Source organism: Musca autumnalis, unplaced genomic scaffold, assembly GCF_047663935.1.
Source record: "Musca autumnalis isolate F117 unplaced genomic scaffold, ASM4766393v1 scaffold_1, whole genome shotgun sequence".
NCBI lineage: Eukaryota > Metazoa > Arthropoda > Insecta > Diptera > Muscidae > Musca > Musca autumnalis.
This window is the reverse complement of record NW_027411644.1, coordinates 60,496,705-60,514,827: the sequence shown is the minus strand read 5'-3', so window position 1 is coordinate 60,514,827 and position 18,123 is coordinate 60,496,705. Positions and strand designations below refer to the sequence as shown.

The 18,123-nt window shown below is 35.8% G+C and overlaps 1 protein-coding gene across 22 annotated transcripts in view; it reads left to right on the top strand.

Annotated features, from left to right (window-relative positions):
* The window catches only part of LOC141398711 (uncharacterized), an 85,310-nt gene that overhangs the window by 49,296 nt on the left and 17,891 nt on the right, over nt 1–18,123 (top strand). For 7 of the 22 annotated variants that reach the window (XM_073976446.1, XM_073976425.1, XM_073976398.1 and 4 more), the window contains exon 2: nt 202–934. The exons of 10 other annotated variants lie outside the window; for them this stretch is intronic. The gene's annotated coding sequence lies outside the window, so the exon portion shown is untranslated. Of the gene's footprint in view, nt 1–92; nt 935–18,123 lie in introns of those variants that run through there. 5 more of the 22 variants (XM_073976441.1, XM_073976432.1, XM_073976416.1 and 2 more) reach the window with 3 other exon arrangements.

The following is an 18,123-nucleotide window of genomic DNA, read 5'->3' as shown; positions in this document are numbered from 1 at the left end:
GAAATAATAAGGTAGGTATGTGTATGTTTGTAATTAAACATTTTGGTCCATTGCGAGCCAGATAGTGTTTTTTATAAATTAATTAAAAAGTGCAAAAAGTGATTTGTGAGACAAAAAACTACAAAATTAAAAAAAAAATAATAATTTTCAAATAAATAAAATTAGTGAAAAAAGTGAACTTGAACGGTTGGTTCATTACAGTGAACACATAGCAGTTGAACAGTAAAAGAAAATAAGCGATAACAAATAGAAGTAAATACTCAGTGACATTTAACAAATTAAAAAAAAAAAGTGGAAAAAATACAAATATTAAAAACAGAAAAGTGCTACAAAAATAAAAAAAGCAACAAAAAACATATACTGGAAAAAAGAGAAGACAGTGAACGTTTAAAAAATCAAAAAGAAAATACAAAAAATTCCAGTGAGAGTGCCGCCAAAAAATAAAAACACAACAACAAGTGGTTGAACATAGAACAGTGAAAAGTGCATTTAGAAACAACAACAACAAAAAGTGTGTGAAAGACAGACACGAAAACTCTGATTTAAAAACGACAAAAAATATAATTGTGTACAGTGGCTCAAAGCATATTTTGTCGAATTTGTGGCAAAAAATTTAATATTCATAAATTAAATTGCCAAAAATATTACAACTAACATAAAATTATTGAACAACAACAAATACAAATTTGTGAACAAATACAGTGGAACAAAAGAACAATAAACAGTAAATTATAAAGGTGTTATTTTTGAAATTAAAATAAATACAACAACAACAAAATACAATTTTAACAAAATATAAGCGGTACGGGCGGAATAACAAAAATTACAAAACAACAACAAGCGCCAACATACAGGAAGAAGAAGACATCTCTGGACACTACAAGGGTAAACAGACACAGACCCACACACTCCCAACTATACACAGAGAGTCAAAGTGAGTACCAATGAGTTTTTTTGTGCTTTGAAAGCGTGGAAAGGACTACAGGGTGCGGCGAAATTTGACACCGACACTGTACCTTAAAGATTAAAACGCTATAAAACATACAATTTGACCCTAGTTTAACAACATTTTGCAACCAAGGACTGATGTTGACCCTTTCTTTGTTCGTGGGAATACACAAATACGTCCACACTTTTACACATACATACACGACTCTCTATTTCTCTCCTTGAATATTTGGAAAATTTGGAAATTTCTTCCAAAAATTGGGAAATTACCAGTGTGTTTTCAAAGGGAGATAATTTTACTGGAAAAATTGGAACATTTGGAAAGAAATATACTCTCTTTCCTCTCTTCCTAATCTCAATATCTGTCCGTTTACAGTGGGACCTTTATGAAATTGACCCGCCATAATTAAACTTATCCTACATTACACCTTGGTGGAGCCATATTGGAGAAAAACATTTCATATTGCCACAAACACTTTACAAATCAATTCTCTTCGAAATTATTGATTCTTTTTGGAAATAACTATTTGTTTTTTGGAATCTTGCTGTCTCATTTTTTTGGAATATTCTCTTTACATACACAACAAGAGATTTTTTTGCAATTTGGCGCAAATTTGTGGCGTCATAATTGTGACACAATAATTTACATAAATAGAATATTTTACACAACAACTACAATAAACACATACATAGCGTTTATATGAAAATTTTGGCGCAACTTTTGGGCGTCATCATTTAACAAACATAACCTTGCAATTTTTACATAAATTTTTGTGGGAACTTTTTTTGGAGACACAGACACTTTTGAACATTGCTAAATATTTACATATAATCGCCATATTGGATTCCCAATAAATTACTTTTGGGAATTCTTGGAATTTTTTGCGCCTTTTTGATAAATAGACGCGTTTGGTGGACAAGCGCTAAAATACTTTGAGGTTAACTAACCACAAAAATGTGAGCATTTTTTACAAAGCATTTGGTATACATACAAGTGCAGTGATTTTTAGGTTAACTAACCTTAAAACATTTTTCTATACATTTCTTTGAAAACACTTAACCTGAATTTACACAACTATTTGAAAACTTTTGAACAATTTTTTGAATTCTTGCTGATGGAAATTGTTGTTCTTGATACAAAATATTTTCATCTTTCTTGAATTCTTATGCTGAAACATTTTACTGTGATTTTTTACAACATATTGCTGCAATTTTTTCTTCGAAAAGTAAAATTACTTCAAACTTTGCTGAAATATTTTACATTTGACCCAAATCATTCTTCTGTTGGAAATAATTGGAGTTTTTTAAATTTTTTGCTGAAATTTTTCTACCGACTCAAAAATTTAGTCGCGATTGCAACATTTTGCTGGGATTCTTAACATTTTCTGATTTGATTATTGTCTGGTTTCGACTCTACATTATACTGTTTTTTGAGCTTTAACAAATTATAAAATCCTCCTAACAAAGGAATTAAGTGATTTTATAGTACTTTGATACACGACTCTTTGAAAATTATAATTTCTTCTGTGCAACCCAACACACCTTTTCTAGTCGAATATTTTTTGGATTGGAATTTTTTTGTTTATGATTCTTTTTGCTATCGTTTCTTGAATTTGCATAACATCTTTTGTGGAAAAGCATTTTTATAAGATTTCTTACTCAACTAAATAATTACCAGCGGTTTTATTATCCAACTTTTTGACTCATTTCCTGGCTTTTCGTTTGGAAATATTTGTTATCAAATACTTTAATTTGCTGTCGACTCCTCGGCTCTGAACAAAATTAGATCCTTTTGTCGTCAAGTCAATTTATTTGGGAAGTAACAACAAAGATTTTGCAAAGACAAAATTCTTGATTTGGTTTAAAGACCCAATAAAAATAATACTTTGTCCTCGTAAAGGGCAACTTTGTCAAACCTTTGTAAAACAAAAATTTGTTCTAAAGTCTGACCCTCGTTACAATAAGGATGGATAAAGCTAAGTGCTCAAAATTTGCAAACTGCGTTAATGACTTGCAGGATTACGTTTCAATTTTAAGCATTGCTAACACTGATGACGACATACATACCCTGGAGGCATCACGAGTGGAGCTTAACTCTATTTACGACCAGGTGAAGAAAGCTTATGTGGAATGCCGCGATTATGAGCCAGAAGAGGGACAAAAACCAATCGATAAAAACCAGCTGAGGAAACATTACTTAGAGGCTATTGATATTTATAAGAAGGCGATTGCTGCTGTAAATGGACAAATTCAGACGCTAAAGCAGAAGGAATCAGAGGAGAAAATAAAACGAGAGACCATGTTGGCGCAGAAGCAAAATGATTCTACAGCAATTTCAAGATTACCAGCATGTGACACAGACGTTTTTAAGGGAGGTTATAATGCCTGGCCGAGTTTCCGTGATTTATTTACCGCAATCTACATTAGAGGCTCAAAGCTGAGTAATGTGGAGAAATATTTTCATTTGACCCAGAAGACTTCTGGAGAAGCAAGAGAATTAATAAGCCATGTTCCTCTTACAAATGACGGATTTGAGCTAGCTTGGAAGATTTTAACCGACAGATATGAAAATAAGAGGATGCAGGTGAACGAGCAACTGAAAATTTTATTCAATTTACCAAACGTTACTTCAGACTCAAGTCACAGTATTCAAAAGTTACAGCGAACAGTGAATAGCTGCATTCAAACTCTGGAAACTCTAAAGGTCGAAGTTTCAGGATGGGACCCAATATTAACATATATTTGTTCCAGCAAACTTCCAAGAACATTTTTAGAAGAATTCGAAAATACCCTTGAAGATTGCAAGACTCTACCAACGTGGAACGATTTCAATAACTTTTTGACTCACAAATTCAAAACTTTGGAATCTGTCGGAAACATAAGGCCAAGTTTTTCAAAGCAAAACCAATTAACTCCATACAGACAGGATAATTCGAAGAAAATGAAGTTCGCAAGCAGCTTTCAAACTAATATAAATCAGAAGGAACAGAGTTCAAAGGGTAAATTAAATGCAAATACCTCTCAGCAACCCAAGACACAATATCAGAATTCGTGTCAAATTTGCAAAACCAACCATTTTATACGAGATTGCCCACAGTTTCTGGCTAAAAACGTGAATGACCGGATTCATGTTGTGAAAATCTCACATCTTTGCTATAATTGCTTATCTGCTAATCACGGCGTGAAAGAATGCAAAAGCCGTTTTGGATGCAGAACTTGTAATTTGAAACACCATACACTACTACACAAGGGAAAGGAGACCCTATCTGCAATACAAACTACAGTTCAAGAGGAAGCACGACCTAGTACCAGTGCTGCAGCTCTTACGACACTTATACAGTCCACAACAAACCAAGAACCAGAAAATATTACAACTTTGACTCTCCAGGATGGTGGAAATAGAGGTCAACATCCCGGAGACACTTTACTTTTCACAGCCATAGTACAAATTGAGGCTAATGGTCATTATTACGATGCTCGTGCGATAATTGACTCAGGATCACAATCCACGTTCATTACTGAGAAGTTAAAAAATCGTTTAAGTTTGCCAACAAAACGAAATCTTGTTCATGTTACTGGAATAAACCAACTCATTTCGGAAACTTCTGCTAAAGCATGCGTTTTTAAACTACGATCTAAGCTTGACCCAAATTTTAAACTGGAAGTTTGGGCCCCTGTTTTGAAATCTTTGCCTTCGAATTTACCACCATATACTTTAGAAAAAACACAAATGCGCGATGCTACGAACTTGGAATTAGCAGACCCGAAATTTTACGTCAGCCAACCAGTTGAGCTCCTAATAGGGATGGACATAGGACCCCTCATATTTACAATTGGAACACCTATGAAGTCAATTGGATCTCTTTTGGCCCAAAAAACAGTTTTTGGATGGATAATTGGCGGACCCTTGAAGGATGAATCTCAAAAGAAGCGACAAATATCACTTTGCAATACCATATCAATTGAGAAAATTTTAACACGTTTTTGGGAGGTGGAGGAAACCCCAAAACAAGTTTTGAGATCAGATGAAGATGCATTTTGTGAGCAAAACTACTTGGAGACTACTAAAAGGAACACGGAAGGGCGATACATAGTGACCCTCCCCTTTAAAAAATGTGAAGAACTTGGAGACTCAAGAAATATTGCACTAGCTCAATTTTATCGGATGGAAAGAAAGCTCATGAAGACCCCAGAAATTAAGGAATTATATGATAGTACAATTCTTGAATATCTTGAGCTGGGACACATGAGAAAAATTTCTCCAAATGATATCTCAAAGACTCCAAATTACTATCTACCGCACCATGCAGTAATTAGACCCGAAAAGATTACTTCAAAATTGCGTGTAGTTTTCAATGCATCATGTCCCACTTCAAATAAAAGAAGTCTGAATGATAACTTGTACGCTGGTCCAGTTTTACAGCAAGATATCGTGTTGCAAGTATTAAAGTGGAGATTTTTCCGATACGTTTATAATGCCGATGTTACCAAGATGTACCGGCAGATATTATTGGATCCTACTCAAACAAAATTTCAAAGAATAATATTCAGGAAATCTCCGTCTGATCCCATAGAGGATTACGAATTACAAACGGTTATCTTTGGCGTAAACTGCGCACCCTTCTTGGCACTTAGAACACTTATACAATTAGCTGAAGATACAAAAGACACATACCCAATTGCCTCGAAAGTTATTTTGGAAAACTTATACGTTGACGACGTTCTAGCAGGAGGTCATTCAATAGAAGATACTATTAAATCTCGCAAAGAGTTAAAGGCTGCCATGGAATCGGCTGGTTTTGAGCTTATGAAATGGACAGCTAACGACCCAAAAATAATAAAGGATCTGGCCAAAGAACAACTAAATCCAGTTAATTCACTCGACATTTCCGATGATGCCTCCACAAAGACTCTTGGAATAAAATGGAATATTTCTGGTGATTTTTTCTCATTCACACCACCCACAATGGAAATTAAAACATCTTACACAAAAAGAGAAGTCCTATCGACAATTGCCAAACTATTTGACCCATGTGGGTGGCTTGCTCCCATTGTAGTTGTCGCCAAATTAGTGATGCAGCAGATTTGGTTGGACAAGATTAACTGGGATGACATATTGAAGGCAATTACTCTTATGAACTGGCAGAACTTTGTTAAGAATAGCGGAGACATTGAGCATTTAAAGATTCCACGGTGGATAAATTACTCTCCAGACAATGACGTGGAAATTCACGGATTCTGTGACGCGTCTGAGAGCGCATATGCAGCAGCATTATACATCAGAACCCGAGACACAAATAATGAAATAAAAACAGCCTTACTAACTGCTAAAACAAGAGTTGCCCCAATTAAGAAAATTTCACTTCCCAGACTCGAACTTTGTGGAGCAGTTCTGCTATCAAAATTGTCATCATCGATACTAAATAATCTTCAAATTTCAAAGTTTAACGTTCACTTTTGGACAGACTCAACCATTGTCCTCGCATGGCTGAGAAAACCCCCTTGCCACTGGTCAACGTTTGTGGGAAACCGTGTATCTGAAATTTTAGAAAATGTTGGAATAGAAAATTGGGCCCACGTTGACTCTAAGGATAACCCAGCGGACATTGCTAGTCGTGGGTGCTCACCCAACGAGCTTAGTAACTACCAACTCTGGTGGACTGGACCAGATTGGTTAAAATTACCAAAAAATAGTTGGCCATCGAAAGAAATTTGCGAAGTTACACTGGAAGCAAAAACATCGAAAGTGCTGATGCTAAATATGGAAGAAATGACGGAAAAAGACCCCATGAGAAACATATCTTCGTTAACAAGAGTATACAGAGCATATGCGCAAGCACTCAGATTTTGGAAAAACACCCTTGTTTGTAGACAAAACCCTCTAACTTCTGAAGTTGAACTTACTGCTGATGAAATTCAGGCCGGCAAACGTGCCAGTATAATTCGCACCCAACGGTTCTTTTTCCCAGAAGAGTTTCAAGCATTAGAGAAAAGATCTAGAATTCCTCCAAAGAGTCCTTTGCTATCTTTTAACCCATACTTAGATCCAAAGGGTATTATGCGAGCTCATGGTAGACTGGTTCAATCGCCAGCACTCACTTTCGAAGAACGACACCCAATCATTCTTCCGCACAATGCGAGATTTACTACTTTACTAGTCGAACACACTCACAAGGTGACTTTACACGGTGGGAACCAATTGATGTTGAGAGTTTTGAGATCCGGTTTTTGCATACCCAGACTCAAGTCCTTGATCAAAAAGACAATACGGAATTGTAGAGTCTGCATTCTGTATAAGCGGAGAACAGAAAATCAAATTATGGCTTCACTTCCGCCAGAAAGAACTTTGCTATCTAGACCCTTTACCAACACGGGCGTAGATTTTGCGGGACCCTTCAGCATACGAAATTTTACGGGAAGAGCATGTCTTATTACAAAGGGATATGTCTGCCTTTTCGTATGCTTTGCTACGAAAGCCATACACCTCGAACCAACTAGTGACCTCTCGACTCAGTCATTCCTAGCGGCATTCTCTAGATTTATTAGTAGGCGTGGATGCCCATCTTGTGTATACTCCGACAACGGAACTAATTTTGTTGGAGCAGTCGATGTCCTAAAGAAAGACAGACTCTTGTTCATGAAAGAATTACAAAATAAAACGGTTGTTCAAAATTCCCATCAAAATCTCGATTGGAAGTTTATTCCACCCGGCGCTCCACACATGGGCGGTTTGTGGGAGGCCGGCGTGAAGTCTTTCAAGACACATTTGAAGAAATGCATACCAAAGATGACTTTTACCTTCGAAGAATTTTCCACAATTTTGTCAAAAATCGAAGCTTGTCTTAATTCAAGACCCTTAAGTCCAGCTAGTGAGGATCCTAGCGATTTGTCGCCTCTGACCCCAGGTCACTTCTTAATCGGTACACCAATCTTAGCCCCTCCCGAACCCGATGTTTCAGACCAAGATGTTAGCCTGGTCAATAGATGGAAACGCTTGAAAATTATCTCCCAATATTTTTGTAATAGATGGAAAACTGAATATCTGCATGAGCTCCATCGACGTACTAAATGGAAGTATCAACAAGACAATCTTAAGGAGGGTGATTTAATTGTACTTAAGGATGAACGTTCAGCTCCAACTGATTGGAAGTTAGGACGAATTTTAAAGACCCACCAGGGAATCGACCAAAACGTAAGAGTGGTAGACATAAAGACTGCTGGTGGTAACATCAGCCGACCCATAACGAAGGTCGTCAAGTTATTTCCGACTAGCTCCATACTTACCATCTCAAGATTGCCACCTCGAGCAAAGCCAAAGACGATAAGATGAGAAGGATGCACTGAGTCTTGGGGGCGGAGAATGTATGGTCTAGGACCATACTTATTGCGAGCACTGTAGCGTTGTTTTGATGAACTTTTGGCTAGCGGTCCGCAGTATTTACATTTGTAAATATATACACACATACATATAACCTGCGGCCGCTAGCTATTAACCTATGGCTCTCCTTCCAATGAATCCTGGAAATGATCAACTTTAAAAGCAGTACCAAGAGCAGCATCAGCTCAGTCCGTCAGTGATCATTAAAGCGTGCGATTCCCCCACCAGTGAAAGTCAAAAGTTACAAGTCGAGAATTAACAATAAAATTACATTTTGAGAATTACACACAAAACAAATACAAATAAATTAAATAAACAATTAAAATTTGCTACTTAAAACTAATTGTGTTAAATTTTGCTACCTAAACCTAAATATTGCATTGAAAATTACCCTAAAATTGCACATTTCCCTATAAATAAAACTAAACTAATTAGTACTTACCTCTAGTTAAAACTTACCTTTGAAAATTGTGCTAAATAAAACCTAAAACTAAACTGATTAAATCTACACTGTACATACAAAAAATAAGTTAATTTCACAAAACAATTAAAATTATAAACTACTTTGGAATTAAATCTAAATTTTGCTAACAAAAACTTAAACACATTGTACATACACACATACAACACATCTTGAATTATAAATAAAACAAAACTTCGAAGAATTACAAACATACACATACCTACCTTATTATTTCTAAACGGGAAAAAAACAAAAAAGGTTTGTAACTAAACAGGTAGTTTGCACTATATGTAAATGTCATATGACATGAAATTTTCCATCATTATATAGTCGCTAATATGTGCAATTTTGGGGATTTTCCTTACGGCATTTACTTTGTGCGTCCACACCAGCAAAAATGTAATAAAATTAGGTCTCCCTCCACATTGCCTGCGTGGGTAGATATGGAATCTTCTTATTTCGTGTCATATGACATGGTAGATAGTGTAAACTACCTCTAAACCAGGTGAATGTCTGTTTTCGTATAAAAAAGGGGTTATATTAGACTAAACAAAAAAGGATACACAACATAATTCTTTTAGAAGAATTAATCAAAATTAAACAACAATAATGAATCCAAAATAAATAAAAAAAAAAACATTTTTGTAAACTCCTCCTAGGCTGAGGGGATATTTAGCTATCTGCAAGTCTGACTGATTGCTGGTTACTTTGTTTATAAGGGAAATACCTTCATCCTTACAATTCATAGTTTTGACAATTAATTGTCTTTGATCATTGCGGGATTATCTGTCCCTCACATGTGTTCCATATACATATGTGGACATCTGTTTGTTGTTCTCATGGTATTGTCTCGATTAATGACCTATCTTTTACTGCGACTTGATTGAAGTGTTATTGTTGATTATAAAGAAAAATATACAAATTTCAATTGATTGCTGATTGCATTGAGAACGTTCAAAGAAACGGCATTGATAATAATTTTCCAGACTTTGAATAACACTCTTATGAACCTAATTGCAAGAATGGAATTTACATGTTAACCAACGTTTTTTTTTTCTTTAAATCTAATTTTCCATTGGAGATTGTGTTGTACCAATAAAAGTTCATAGTCCCTGCAACATATGAATGTCAAAGTTACGGTCATTTACCTTAACAATCAACCCGATAAGGTTTTCGCATATGGTATGTACACTTCCATGTCACTTGTGCTGGCCAGCCATATAACGAAAGAATGCATAGAGGTGTTGTCTACGACGATATATGGACTTATACCACAGCTATAAACAGTGTCCATACATTGTGTTCGTGCAGTTTCAAATAATATATGTATATTTTTGCAACATAACAAGTACAAATAAACATTAAGATTCCTAATTTTAAAAATAATTCTCATTTTCGTAGGTGATAAACTAGGTTTAGAAAGATTAATGTGCAAATTTTCTGCCGTTTGTGGGGCAGGTATCATAAACTGTGGGCCTAATTGTACCACTGACAGCACCGATTACAGATTTTTGTCACAAAAAAATCAGCACAATTCAAGAAACGTCCCTAAACTGCACTTTTGCAAACAAAATGAAATGTTGGGTTGGAGATACCCAAAGGAGTGGTCCGATCTGTAGTGCGATTCTCTAACACATTTTTTGAGTTACCGACAAAAATCGTTAAAAGTAAAGTGCTTACAATTTCGGAAATTAACGATATTTTTCGGTAAGTTAGCGATGAATAAAAAGTAGTTGTAAAGTTCTACCGATAACAACAGTGTTGTTGTCAACTTTAATTTGAACTTTTCATTCATAATTTTGCATTTTAATTTTAACGGTTTTTGTCGGTAACTCAAAAAATGAGTAAGAGAATCGTCCATTTGTCCTATAAGCCGAACAAAAAATATTTCCATTCATCCCCATTTGTTTTTCGATATCGTCTTCCACTGTTGTTGTAGCAACGCAAATATACATAGGTCTGTCTGGTTACCCTAAAACTTGTAAGAATTTGTACCAATTTTTGCTGGAAGTCGTCTGTTAACACAAAAAATCAGCAAAAGAGAGCGATTCGAGAGAGACATTTTGACAGTTCTTTCACTGAGAGCTTGCAAATTCTTGCTGGACAAATTTCTTCTAGAAAGCACTAGCAATTCTTCTTCCTGAAAACAGTCAATCATCTGTTTTTAGTTTTTTGTTGATTTATGTTTGTGAAAATTAAAAACAATTTTATTGTGGAAATAACATAGTCTAATTGTATTGTTTTATGGAGAACAAATTTGTAAAGTGGAAAAATACGTTTTTGTTTCATTTCCTTTTTTATTTTTAATAAAATACAAAGTGTTTGCTTCCTTTATTGGCGGACAAATTGTTCTGTTTTAGCAAGCCAGCTGATTGCTTGCTGGTTTTTGCTGGGAAGGTGTCTTTTTACTTTTTACAATTTTCTTGCAAAAGAGAATAAAACTCCTTACCCTCTGAGACAGTTCTTGCTGGACAATTCTTGCTGGGAAAGTAACCAGATAGACCTTATGTTCGTTCCTGTATTATTTCAGTTATGTGGTTCCTCGCTATCCAGACTCAAAAATTCTGCAACCTGACTGGTTGCGGCCATAAAGAATCAGGAGACAGGTGAGTGGGATTAGGTGCACAGCTAAACAAATGCAGCGTGTCGTTTGGCCCCAATCCACATTGCCGGTAATGTGTTCGGGCCCGACACGAATTATAGGCTCGTTAGTCCAGAGGTTTTCGTTTACGTCTTTGGACTCTCTCTCTCTAGATCATGAAGATCTCTCCTGACGTGCCTGGGTTGGGGACCTGGCCATTAGATTGTCGCAAATATCTGTGGCAAGCGCGGACGACTTAAACATGCTATCGAACGTTATAGCCAAAATTTTGAGTAAGTGGTCGGAATCAGTGTGGCAGTGAATTTAGCCGCGGATATTTTCATATTCCTCACATGAAAGAACTGCAAGCTATGTAGACATTTAACCTATCACATATGTCGAAGACGATAAAACCCGCTGCCAAGATCGTACAATCATCCTCATGAATTACGATCTCTATGCCGTCTGGCTGGTGTGGGATTTCAGAAAGGTAGAGGTTAAACAGTTCCGAAGATATTACTCCGCATTCCCTGTTTTACGCTACACGGTTTGGACTTCTAGTTTCTGAATTCCACCAACGATTGGCGTCCGTACATATAAGCTTTGTTCCAGAACTAAAAAGTATTTACAATTTTTACGACTTTTACACATTGTACCCGAAAACCCGTTCCCGTACACAAAAAAGTTGTAAAATGTTCACTTCTCTTTAAACAAAAATGGCGCTCTCTTTAAAAACTTTTTACTCGACAAATTTGAGAGTGTAAAAAATAGTAACATGGTTGCCGGTGTTTGATTGGCTGATACGCCGACTTTGAAATTTGTTCCAGTTTTTTTGACGTATTTTCCATTTTTCCGTTCGGTAGTCTTCCCTATATCCTAGAACAATATGGCAAGGTTGATAGTATCGAAGGCCTTAAGGCCAGAACAGAATCAATCGTCGCTTGCTTTGCTTGCTTCCCCAAATGTCAAATTATAAAGGAATGCCAAAACATCTTTGCAAATCCGCCTGCGTTCTCCTTTTAGGAGGCTCTGGCATTCCTTTTTAATTTGACATTTTGGAAGCAAGCGACGACTGATTCTGTTCTGGCCTTTAGTTGCTGTTGCTAACCCTGCGTTTACACATGACAGGACAGTTGAGTTCATGTATTATTGTCAAAAACCCATAACTTGCCTGTGTGACGTAGGCGTCCCGACAACTATATGGACAGTTGTAAAATTATTAATGAAAATCATCGAATTCTTTTTGTTTTCCATTCACATATTTAGTTTTTGTTCATGTTCTTTTGTTTGCAACTCTTTTCAATTATTATTTCACTTATTTTTTCGAAAATGTCAAAAATTTGTTAACCCGACTGCATGGTGGAATAAGGAGGTGTTATAGCTCATTTAGACTAGCCATAAATCCTCGACTGGATGTAATAAATCCAGTACAAATCTCATTGCATTTAGATATACATTTTGGAGGATTTAAATGGCAGTCAGCTGATTTTTGTTCATAGCACAATTAGCAAGGTAGATGCATCAGCCCATCTGATCGAATTTTAAACGTCAAAAGATTTTTTTGTAAATTGACTTCGTCTCAAAAAACGTACGTCAAATTACAAATTTATTGTTTAATACTGAAAATGTTAGCACATTATGCTGCTAATGCTAACTAAGGAGCAAAATAAGAATTATTTTATCGCAGCTTGCCATCTAAAATAAATAAACGAATTATTTTATCGTTTAGACATCGTAAATATTAGTCTTAGTTGATTAAAATCAACTTTGTACATCAAAACAAATTTAATTTTTCCGCCTTGTTTACAATTTTTTACATTTTAAATTATTTTTAGTGTAGCAATTCACCGATGCATCTACCTTGTTTCTTGTGCCAGCTTGCAACTTTTTGTATTTTCTAGCAACATGTGGCCAAAAACAGAGTTGTATACGAGGACTTATAGCTCATTTAGACTAGCCATAAATCCTCGACTGGATTTAATAAATCCAGTACAAATCTCATTGCATTTAGATATACATTTTGGAGGATTTAAATGACAGTCAGCAGATTTTTGTTCATAGCATAATTACCAAGGTAGATGCATCAGCCCATCTGAACGAATGTGAAAAGTCAAAAGAATTTTTTGTAAATTGAATTCGTCTCAAAAAACATACATACATCAAATTACAAATGTATTGTTTAATACTGAAAATGTTAGCACATTATGCTGCTAATGCTAACTAAGGAGCAAAATAAGAATTATTTTATCGCAGCTTGCCCATCTAAAATAAATAAACGAATTATTTTATCGTTTAGACATCATAAATATTAGTCTTGGTTGATTAAAATCAAACAAAACAAATTTAATTTTACCGCCTTGTTTACAAATGTTTACATTTTAAATTATTTTTAGTGTAGCAATACACCGATGCATCTACCTTGTTTCTTGTGCCAGCTTGCAACTTTTTGTATTTTCTAGCAACATGTTGCAAAAAACAGAGTTGTATACGAGGATTTATGCCAGATTTAAAACAAATCCACTCAATAGGAGGATTTATTTTTGTATGGGAAAACCCGTAGATTTTTGCTGGATTAAGCAAATAAAACCTGATAAAGCGCTAAATCCTGCTAATGGTGTCATATCTAAATGGCATATTATGCCGGATTTAAAACTAATGCTTGGTTTACATTTACGAAAACCACTCGATTTCAACTGTCAATTCCATTGTTTAAACGTCAAATGAAATCCAATGGATTTCAGATGAGATTTCATTTGACGTTTGAGCAAAGGAATTGACAGTTGAAATCGAGTGGATTTCGTAAATGTAAACCTAGCATAATCCACTCAATACAAGGATTTATTTTTGTATAGGAAATCTGGTAGATTATCGCCGGATTTAGCAAATAAATCGTGAAAATGCGCTAAATCCGGCTAATGAGGTCATATCTAAATGGCCTATTAAAGATAAATGTTGGCACGCGATCTGTTTCTTTAACTGCAAATTAAAATCATTCTTTGTTTCGTTTAGAGAACCGGTTAGATGAGATTTGAGTAAATTGATTAAGCAAATAAATTGAAACACACTTTTGGAATTTAAATAAAAAAATTTATGAATAATTTTATGCTAATACGTCTTATAAACTTTTTTTAATTTTGTTGAATATATTTTTGGGGATGGATTAAGCCGAAAATACATCCAACATTTCAGCAAAGTTGGGCGCCAGAATAAAAGAGCAAGGGCAGATCGATTTTTTATATTTTTTCTTCAGAAATGACCCCCCAACTTTACTGAAACATTGGATATGTTTACCGCTTTATTGTTTTAATTTTCTTAAATTTCTTATGTTTATTTTTTCAAGAAAGTTTCTTTCAATTACTGTTTTGGAATACGGAGTTCGACGACTGTAACTAAACCTGTACTTAAAATATTAGTACGTGTTACCTACATGATTTGTTTATTAATTGCGATTATGACAACATGAAGTAATACACAATTTACGCTATCTATGATGGTATGCAACAACAACTACATACATTATAATACATACGTATGTACGAATGTACTTTTATAAATCATATTTAATACGATTTCGGGTTATTAAGTCAATCCATTAACCGGCTGAATATAGTTTTATTGTTTAAGTACTTTTATTGCTTTGCGTACTAAAAACAATAATTCATCAAATAATTTATTTTGACCAAAAAAGCAAAATTTGTTACAAAAAAAATTATGTTTATAATTAAACACATTTTTGTTGTGTGTTGCGACGATAACTATTTTAATATCACGAAACGTGTGGAGATTTTCAAAATTAGTCAACTTATTAGGAAATTATTCTATTTGTTTCTAAAAATGTGCACACACAATTCAAACACACATTAGGACCACCATCTTTCGAGGTATTTTAGTTAGTCAGGTAGAAACATTACGGGTGGGATAAGCCAACAAACAGCGGGAAGATTTGACTTTAATAAAAAATGTGTGCAACAGATGATTCTTTTTTTTTTTCTTTGAAATTGCGAAGGACAAGTTGTTTAGTGGTGAAATTGTGCGACCTTTTATAAAGAAAAATTTAGATTTACTTACATATTTACTACCTAATAGTCTAACATTGGGCGCCAACCCATCTTAGCATTAAGTGCCAAAATATGAAATTTTTGGTGCAACTCTAAATGGTATTGTTGTTGCAAAAATTAGTTCCATGGTTAAGATATGTGACATAAACAAATATTTTTCATACCAAATTTAAAAAAAATGTGATTTAAATATGTTTACATTTAAACGCCATCTTTATCGCCTTAATAAATGTTATTGGTTTTTGAACAAAAATTAAAGCAATTAAAAAATATTAATTTCTAAAACGTGACTACAGAGATAATAAGTCCAAAGACTTCGTCTGCTGTCTGCAATACATGAGGTGTTTAAATAAAAACCATTGACTTTATTGCAAATAACATTATGTGGAAACCTTTCAGTTTACCTAAAGATAAGACAATTATCGTCTGTTCGTGTTGGGGACAAACATACATCTGTACATATGTTTTTTTGTTTTTAGGGAGCAGACAGAGAACCTCTTGAGGACTTTTATAAACAGAAGAATTCTTGGGATTCTCTATGGACAGAAAGAAGTCCTCTTTAAATCTTCTATAAACAGAACATCTTTTGAGGTCTCTATAGGTAGAAGACCTCTTTAAGTCTTCTATAAATAGAAGTCCTCTTGAGGTATTCTATAGACAGAAGGCTACTCGAAGTCTTATACAGACAGAAGACCTCTTGAGGTCTTCTATAGACAGAACACCTCTTGAAGTCTTCTATAAACAGAAGAGTTGCTGACGGTTTTTATGGACACAAGTCATCTCTAAATCTTCTGTAAACAGAAGATCTCTTGAGGTCTTCCATAGACAGAAGACCTCTTGAGGACTTCTATAAACAGAAGAATACCTGAGGTTTTCTATAGACAGAAGTAATCTTTAAATCTTCTGTAAACAGAAGATCTATTGAGGTCTTCTATAGACAGAAGACCTCTTGAGGTCTTCTATAGAAACAAGCACACATTCCATTTTTTTAAGTTCTAGGAAGCACCCTTTCCATTGGAAAGGGTTCTAGGAAGCACCCTTTCCATTGGAAAGGGTTCTAGGAAGCACCCTTTCCATTGGAAAGGGTTCTAGGAAGCACCCTTTCCATTGGAAAGGGTTCTAGGAAGCACCCTTTCCATTGGAAAGGGTTCTAGGAAGCACCCTTTCCATTGGAAAGGGTTCTAGGAAGCACCCTTTCCATTGGAAAGGGTTCTAGGAAGCACCCTTTCCATTGGAATGGGTTCTAGGAAGCACCCTTTCCATTGGAAAGGGTTCTAGGAAGCACCCTTTCCATTGGAAAGGGTTCTAGGAAGCACCCTTTCCATTGGAAAGGGTTCTAGGAAGCACCCTTTCCATTGGAAAGGGTTCTAGGAAGCACCCTTTCCATTGGAAAGGGTTCTAGGAAGCACCCTTTCCATTGGAAAGGGTTTTAGGAAGCACCCTTTCCATTGTAATGGGTTTCAGGAAGTACCCTTTCCATTGGAAAGGGTTTTAGGAAGCACCCTTTCCATTGGAAAGGGTTTTAGGAAGCACCCTTTCCATTGTAAAGAGTTTTAGGAAGTACTCTTTCCATTGTAAAGAGTTTTAGGAAGTACCCTTTCCATTGGAAAGGGTTCTAGGAAGCACCCTTTCCATTGGAAAGGGTTCTAGGAAGCACCCTTTCCATTGGAAAGGGTTCTAGGAAGCACCCTTTCCATTGGAAAGGGTTCTAGGAAGCACCCTTTCCATCGTAAAGGGGTTTTAGAAGCACCCTTTCCATCGTAAAGGGGTTTTAGAAGCACCCTTTGCATTGTAAAGGGTTTTTAGAAGCACCCTTTCCATTCTAAAGGGTTTTAGGAAGCACCCTTTCCATTGGAAAGGGTTTAAGGAAGCACCCTTTCCATTGGAAAGGGGTTTAGGAAGCACCCTTTCCATTGGAAAGGGTTTTAGGAAGCACCCTTTCCATTGGAAAGGGTTTTAGGAAGCACCCTTTCCATTGGAAAGGGTTTTAGGAAGCACCCTTTCCATTGGAAAGGGTTTTAGGAAGCACCCTTTCCATTGTAATGGGTTTTAGGAAGTACCCTTTCCATTGGAAAGGGTTTTAGGAAGCACCCTTTCCATTGTAAAGAGTTTTAGGAAGTACCCTTTACATTGGAAAGGGTTTTAGGAAGTACCCTTTACATTGGAAAGGGTTTTAGGAAGCACCCTTTCCATTGGAAAGGGTTTTAGGAAGCACCCTTTCCATTGGAAAGGGTTTTAGGAAGCACCCTTTCCATTGGAAAGGGTTTTAGGAAGCACCCTTTCCATTGGAAAGGGTTTTAGGAAGCACCCTTTCCATTTGAAAGGGTTTTAGGAAGCACCCTTTCCATTGGAAAGGGTTTTAGGAAGCACCCTTTCCATTGGAAAGGGTTTTAGGAAGCACCCTTTCCATTGGAAAGGGTTTTAGGAAGCACCCTTTCTATTGGAAAGGGTTTTAGGAAGCACCCTTTCCATTGGAAAGGGTTTTAGGAAGCACCCTTTCCATTGGAAAGGGTTTTAGGAAGCACCCTTTCCATTGGAAAGGGTTTTAGGAAGCACCCTTTCCATTGGAAAGGGTTTTAGGAAGCACCCTTTCCATTGGAAAGGGTTTAAGGAAGCACCCTTTCCATTGGAAAGGGTTTAAGGAAGCACCCTTTCCACTGGAATGGATTTTAGGAAGCACTCTTTCCATTGGATA